The sequence below is a fragment of the Cavia porcellus genome, unplaced genomic scaffold (assembly GCF_034190915.1).
Source record: "Cavia porcellus strain 051 isolate PalLab524CR breed Dunkin Hartley unplaced genomic scaffold, mCavPor4.1 scaffold_1, whole genome shotgun sequence".
Taxonomy (NCBI): domain Eukaryota; kingdom Metazoa; phylum Chordata; class Mammalia; order Rodentia; family Caviidae; genus Cavia; species Cavia porcellus.
Window position 1 is genome coordinate 158,813,459 of NW_026947484.1, and position 6,834 is coordinate 158,820,292.

The 6,834-nt window shown below is 36.7% G+C and overlaps 1 protein-coding gene across 3 annotated transcripts in view; it reads left to right on the plus strand.

Moving 5' to 3' along the window:
- Negr1 (neuronal growth regulator 1) overlaps nucleotides 1–6,834 on the plus strand; it is a 772,989-nt gene that overhangs the window by 600,336 nt on the left and 165,819 nt on the right. The gene's annotated exons all lie outside the window — the stretch shown is intronic.

The window sequence follows — 6,834 nt, forward strand, 5'->3', positions numbered from 1 at the left end:
GAGCATTTCTAAAGATACAAAGCATTATCACTGTAATTACAAATAACATGTATTGTAGACTGTGTGGACCAGACTTTATTCTAATTAACATATAAATTTGTTCATTTCATTCTTCCACAATTCAGACATTGACTCCATAATACCCTTCTTATAGAAGAAATTCAAAGAAAGAATATAAATATGGTCAAAGTCAAATCGTTAGTAAGTGACAAAGTAAAAATTTAAATCCTGACCCGGTGGCTTCAGAGTCCAAGTTTCTAACTAATACCATGCGTTGTTTATCTTTGTGAACATAAATAATCATAGAGGTCTGAGGAGCTTAGTCATAATGCCTTTTCCTAGCATGCCTGAAACCTTGGGTTGAATCCTCATCAGTCCAAACAACAAAAACAACAACAAAAAAAAATTTGTAGTTTGAGAATTAATTTGTGTTATTTCCAACATACTTTTCCAAAGGTAAATCTGTACATATAACATAATTGTCCTTCTGGTAAGCTTTATCATCTCATCTTCAGAAATTTGGGTGTTATTCTTTAATTTATGAATTTTTATTTTTAAAGTAAATGTCCGTATGTCTCCCCTATATCTTCAAAGTCACTGAATGGAAATGTGCTTAACCTTTCAAATGATCCAAAACTAAAAACCAAGCCTATAATGTGACTTGCTAATCAACCTTTTAAAATTGCTAATGATCAGCCCATTTTTTAGGTAAAAAAGTATATATTTCTTAATTTCCCATTTCCTGTTTCAGGAGAAAGGAGATAGATGGTACCTTCTGTATTTGATGCTATTAGATGTTTTGAATATTTTTTATGCTTTCATGACTTGTATACTTGAATAGTTAAATTCAAGACAGAGTGATTGGAAATGTAGACTTCCTGATTTAGTGCTAATCACAGACAAACTATGATAGTACCTTTCAAGTCAGATTCATCAATAGGAATATTTGTCCATACTATTTATGATAAACCCTGAGATGCTTATGAGACTATTACAATGTTCTGCTTACTTGAAGCAACTAACATTCCCCAGATAACCAAAAAGCTAGAAGGCAAGCTGGAGTGCAGAGCTTTGACATACGTAGGCTATCAAAAATGACACCACTTCAGAGTATGTGAACATGTCTGGATGTGTGTTTCACAAAGGGATTCAGGCAGATCTTTGTTGGAATCTCACACATCATACATCAGTTGTGTGTGACTCAGTATAAGTTACCTAAATTCCAAGTCCTCAGTTAACCTATTTATTAAATGACAATAATAACATTTCCCACCTCTAGAATAGGAATTAGTTGGTATAGTGCATTTAATGCACCAGATACTCAGTCTGCATGGAAATAAGTATTAATAAATAAATGTGAGCCATTGCTATCCCATTCCATCCCCAAGAACACTCAATCTGATAATCTCAATTAACCATTCATCTTGAAGCTTGCAATTTTTGGAATTTGTGCATGAAACTCATATGTGTTACCTAGAAAAATTCAAGGAACAAGAATTTGAAAAGAAAAATTTGTTTGGTGTTTCCTTGTATTGTGATGTTTCAAAAGGGGAATTTTAGGCATAAGATGATTAAGTTCATTCAGAACATCTAAAAGCAACTGACTTTATGGGATGACTGTCTGTCTGCTACCATATAGAGATCTTAATGATAAACAGTCCCCCATGAACCAAGGCGAGGCAGGGCACAGAAATTGAAATAATATTGCAGGAATAGCTCAGAAGAGACCTCATCTTTTCTTCATTCATTTACCAGACTTTGTGGCACCAATTCAAGATTAAATGTGATGCCTGTCATGTGGTACTGCAGATATTTAGGTAGTTTGTTGAAAAGCCAAAACCAGTACTCATGGTTGTATTTTGAGCCATGGTTCATTACATAGCATACTTATTTGTCATATATGTATATTGCCTGCCTATGATGTATGAAGACTGACTTAGGGGTTGGAGACAAGAGGATTCATAGAACTAGAACCCTACATGTGAGAGTTCTCAGAAAAGTGAGAGGAAACAGAGAAGTAAAAAGATGACTCTAATAAAATACAGTAAAATGTCTCATTCACTGTCTGAGAAAGCACTGTCAATCCAGTTTCAATGGCCAGAAAAGGGTCTTCTGAAAGAGTCACTACTGTCACTATTTGAGCTGTAACTAAGGTACAGCTTGAAACACCCTCATAGCCATCATTTTACCATTTTCAGAGGCCAAACTTAACAGTTCATTCAACAATCATGAGCTCTAAGTACATTAATACAAATGAGACAACACCCAATTCAATCTATGTGACTTAAGGCAAGCTACAGAAGAGAGGTCCCTTGAACATTAAAACTAAGGGCATATTGGGTTGATCCTGGCTGTAGAAATGGCAGAGACAGAGATAGAGATAGCAGCAGAGACAGAGATAAAATGACTGTGAAAGAGCTCACATAAAGACAATCTTATCCATTTGAAGATACTAGCTAGCAAGTTTCACAAGGTTAGAATAAAAAGCAGGAAGAAGAAGTGCATTGAGCTGAGAGACTAGACAGATTGGAAGGGATTAGGACAAGAAGGTTTAAAAATGGGTTTGGAGTTTATCTCGGATTTATAGATCATGAAAGGTTTTAATAAAGGTATGATACAGAATACTTTCATTCCTGAAAGGCAGTCTTACTTAATGCGGATGCCAGAAGCAGATACTGAATGTCTTAGTTACTTTTTACTTCTTGTTGACACAAAATACCAGATGCACAAAATTAGGGAAGGAAAGGTTTATTTCTTACATTTCTTGGGGGTTTCCATCCATATTCTGTTGGCTCCAAGGCAGCATGGCATGGTGGGGCAGCCCTTCATGGCAACTGCAAAGCTAGGTGCCAACTGGCAAGAGAGAGAGACACCTTGTTCCCACTGTCACATCGTATGTTGGCTCCACTCCTGGCAGTTTTAACACTCACACCACCAATCCGAGCACTAGATTTGATGGAATCCATAATTCATGAGGCTTGGGGGCCACTGACATAAACCATAACACTTAACTTTCAATAACAACAGTGAAACAAAATAATTGCACAAAAATTAGTGAAGATGAGCAGAGACATAGGAGAAAGGAATTAATGACCAAATCTGAGAGAATAGGAAGTTGCAGGAATCTAGGTAACTTCTGTTTAGTGTGGGTGAGAATCACCAGATAAGAACAGTAACAAGGATTACACTTTTGGGAGGAGGCAGAGACTGAAAGGAGAGCGGGCATTCAATGTTGAGACTTTTTCAGTTTGGGGAATATCCATTGGTATCTGGGTGTTGAATCTAGACTGCAGGTAGAAATTTCGAAGGTAACAGAACAGTGGCAGTCAATTCATGATGCCAGTGAATCACATTTTCCTGAAAACATAAACCCAGTGAAAAGATGGAGGAAAACAAATCAGCATCAGAAATGAACTAAGGGAGCAAAGCATCCTGAAAAGGATGCAAACTCAGTGTGGTGGAGATGAAGATGAGCAAAGTAACCATAGATACCATGGTGGAGACTATCAGGCCAGAGAAAATTCGAAAACCACGCATTGTTTCTGACAATCGGGCAGTAAGTGATGCTCTTTGCCAGAGAGGTTTCATGGAAAACCAAGAGAAGAAGCCAGGTATCTATAGATTGTTGTTAAATAGGTATATGAGTAAGTAGACAAAGAAGAACCAACAACTTTATGTAGAGTGAAGGCTGTGAAAGGAAGAGGCAACCCTACTATAAAGCTAGCCTTGGGCTTCCTTTCTGATGCATGGACCAAATGGCAATGTGAATGCCCACAACTTCCAGCACCAAAGTCACAGCACTCTGGCCTTTGATGAGCTACAGTTACAAGATTTCTGATTGTCACCAACCCTTCTTTGTTGACTGCCCCTTTCTTTGGGGGGGGTGGGTCTGGAGAAATAAGCAAGGACTTTAATATGAAGGAATCTTAAAGCCCCTTTTCTTTAGGCTTTCAGTGGAATTGTAAGATGACATATGATTTGAAGGAGAGAATGTAGTCATTAATTGCATCAAGAGAACTGCTTTAAATTACTTCTGGGAAAGAGTACACATACTCAAGTAACAAAGGTGCAAAATTTATAGTACATGTAGTACAAAAAAACTGGTACATATACGGTAAAGTTTTCACATCTTGATCATGTGTCCATAAGCTTCTGAAAGATATCCGTAAAAAAAAAAAAATAAAAAGTAGAACAATTGGATAAAAGACAATCCTCTACCTAATGGTGTGGATCAGTTCTTGAGCAAAAAAGTGTGTTAATGAATTCACAGTGGATGACAATGTGCCAGCTATTTGTAGTAAAATTCCATGTGAGGTGAAAAGTTTAGGGTTAAGGATTATTTATTTTATTGTTTCTCTTCACTCATAATTTTTGCTTCTGGAATAAGAACAACTGAATAGACAAGAGATTCTTCTGTGTTTGTTCCTTTAAGAATATGAAATGGTCCCATTCTGCCATCTATGGGCCCAATTCATCAAATGTACACCATCATTTAAGAAAGAATGCAAAAGCCAGCAAAATGTAACTTTTCCCTTATGTAAAACTTATTGTGTATACTTTGGTTTTCACTTTCCCAAAAGAACAAACATTTAAGACATAGATTAAAAGTTCACTGTCTAAAAGGAAGCAAAAAAAAGAAAAATTATGAAGAAATAAAAGTGTTTAAAATCCATAGTTTTGGTTTAATGCAATCTTCTCTTGAGACCTAATATATGAAAATATTTGGAACAAATTTAGCCTCGAATTGCCAAAGAATTTTTCCTTATAGCTTCCAGTAGATAAGTAGATAATAATAATAATAATAATAATAATAATAATACAGCGATATATGACCTCAAACTTTCCTTTAAGGTTTTCATGAAGTATGGTCCCAAATCATTTGCTGGAACAAAGTCCTGATAATGGTATAAGGACAGTTCATCATCTCAAAGTATTATACTTCGAACCTTCAGAAATCTCAACAAAAGCTTATCTTTACCTGCTTTGAGTAGCGTTTGAAGACAATCATAAAGTTTTAATTCTAAGTCCTACTAGAGTCAATAATATAGAGCTCTCTAGAAAGTTCCCTGTCATATTCTATTCTTAGTCTGTATAATTTGATGGTCCTTCAACTTAGCTGGCATCCCAAAAGGAAATGGCAGAGACAGTAGAGAAAGGAACAGTGGCAACAACGTGCCAGCCTTTTTCTGTTTAGATTTGACTGATAGTTTTTGACAGACCTGTTGCCTCTGGAATGAATTTTCCTCTTGCCAGTAATATTTCAGCTTCTTATTTTCTTCAAATGTTCCACAGTACTAGCAAACTACTCTATGGATGCCCTCTTTTGTCTATTACATAGCTTGACTCAATGTGAAAGGTGACAGTACAAGTTTAAAAGACTAATATTTTTAAATCAAAACTGATCTCCCTTTTTGCAGTATAAAAGAGATAAGGTTTTCATTTTGGCTGAAGGAGGCAGTAATAAATTCAGATTTAGTGATTACTGAGGACAGAGTGCCACGTGAACTAACTAGCTTCATTCTCACAGCTGTGAGATGTTTATGGCAGGTCTTTCCTGGATAGTCTCATAATAAATATTTAACAAAAATTAGGCTTGCAGCTGTAGGTAGATTTCAATATTGCTCTATAGGTCTATTAGATGGCACTCTATCAAATAGAACACTCACAGACATATAATTATCCCACAAATAATGACTGTATACAAATTGCTGAAATGAAGTAGAGTAACACCTTAGTTCCCAAACGCCTCCGTTTGCAAACAGTTTGATTCGAAAACAAAACAAAGCACTGGGCAGAATTTGCTTCCAGTGGAAAACTCCATATCAGGTGATAAACACAGCCACAGCCCTCTTCTCCACGCAGACATAATCACGTCCATCTCACCATAAATCCTAGAGCAAATGATGTGTGTGAACTGCTGTGTAAGCAGTAGAGTTTCTCTGTCCTCCCACCTTATACTTCAAATCTGCTCATACTCTCAAGAAGATAATTACAAAGCGGTCATTCTGTGCCATACAAGAAGAAGAATTCCTAGCAGGTTGAAGCAGTTGGGTTGTTGGGGACTGAGGTGCCCCAGATCACCAAACTGCATTCTTTAAAAGCCAAATGCTGATGCTATCAGAGGTTTCGTTATCCACATTAACTGACAGAATTTTAGAGCCAGAGTGTTGCTAGGCAGTTTTTCTTTCAACTTTTTTAAGTAGTTGAATCCTTTTTTCTCCAAAATGAAACTTCATGTAAATCCTTACTGCCCTATCAAGAAAAGTGATATGCCCTGACAGTTGCATTATGGGCCAATTTCACCTTTATTCCTATATCACAGAGGAGAGCTACATCATGTAGGGCAGTGATGGTGAACCTTTTAGAATTTTCAGTGGTAACCAACACCCCACTGCAGCACACACAGGTTTGCCACCACCAATCTAAATGATAGACTGCTGCACACCTAGGGTATATGGTATACACACATATGTTTGTATGTATATATGTGAAACCTATTTCTCCTAGAGTCATGATGAGCAAACAATGAGATTATAAATTATGAAAAAAGAGAGAATGAATGATGCAACCAAACAGTGGTAAACACAAGATGCAGGAGGTTGTCCCCAAGGTGATGCTGTTTGCTGTTTTACATTCAACTAGTTTTCTGTAAGTAGAAGGAGAGCATTCTAAAATAATAAGCATAGTTTCATATATGCATGAACCAGCAGCATAGTATATTAATCAATTTCCCATCCCTGGAACAAACTGTTCAACACCTTAACTCAAAGGAGAAGTCTGGTTGGGTTCATGGCTTCAGAATATTCAGTCTGTGTGTGATTGGCTCTGTGGCAG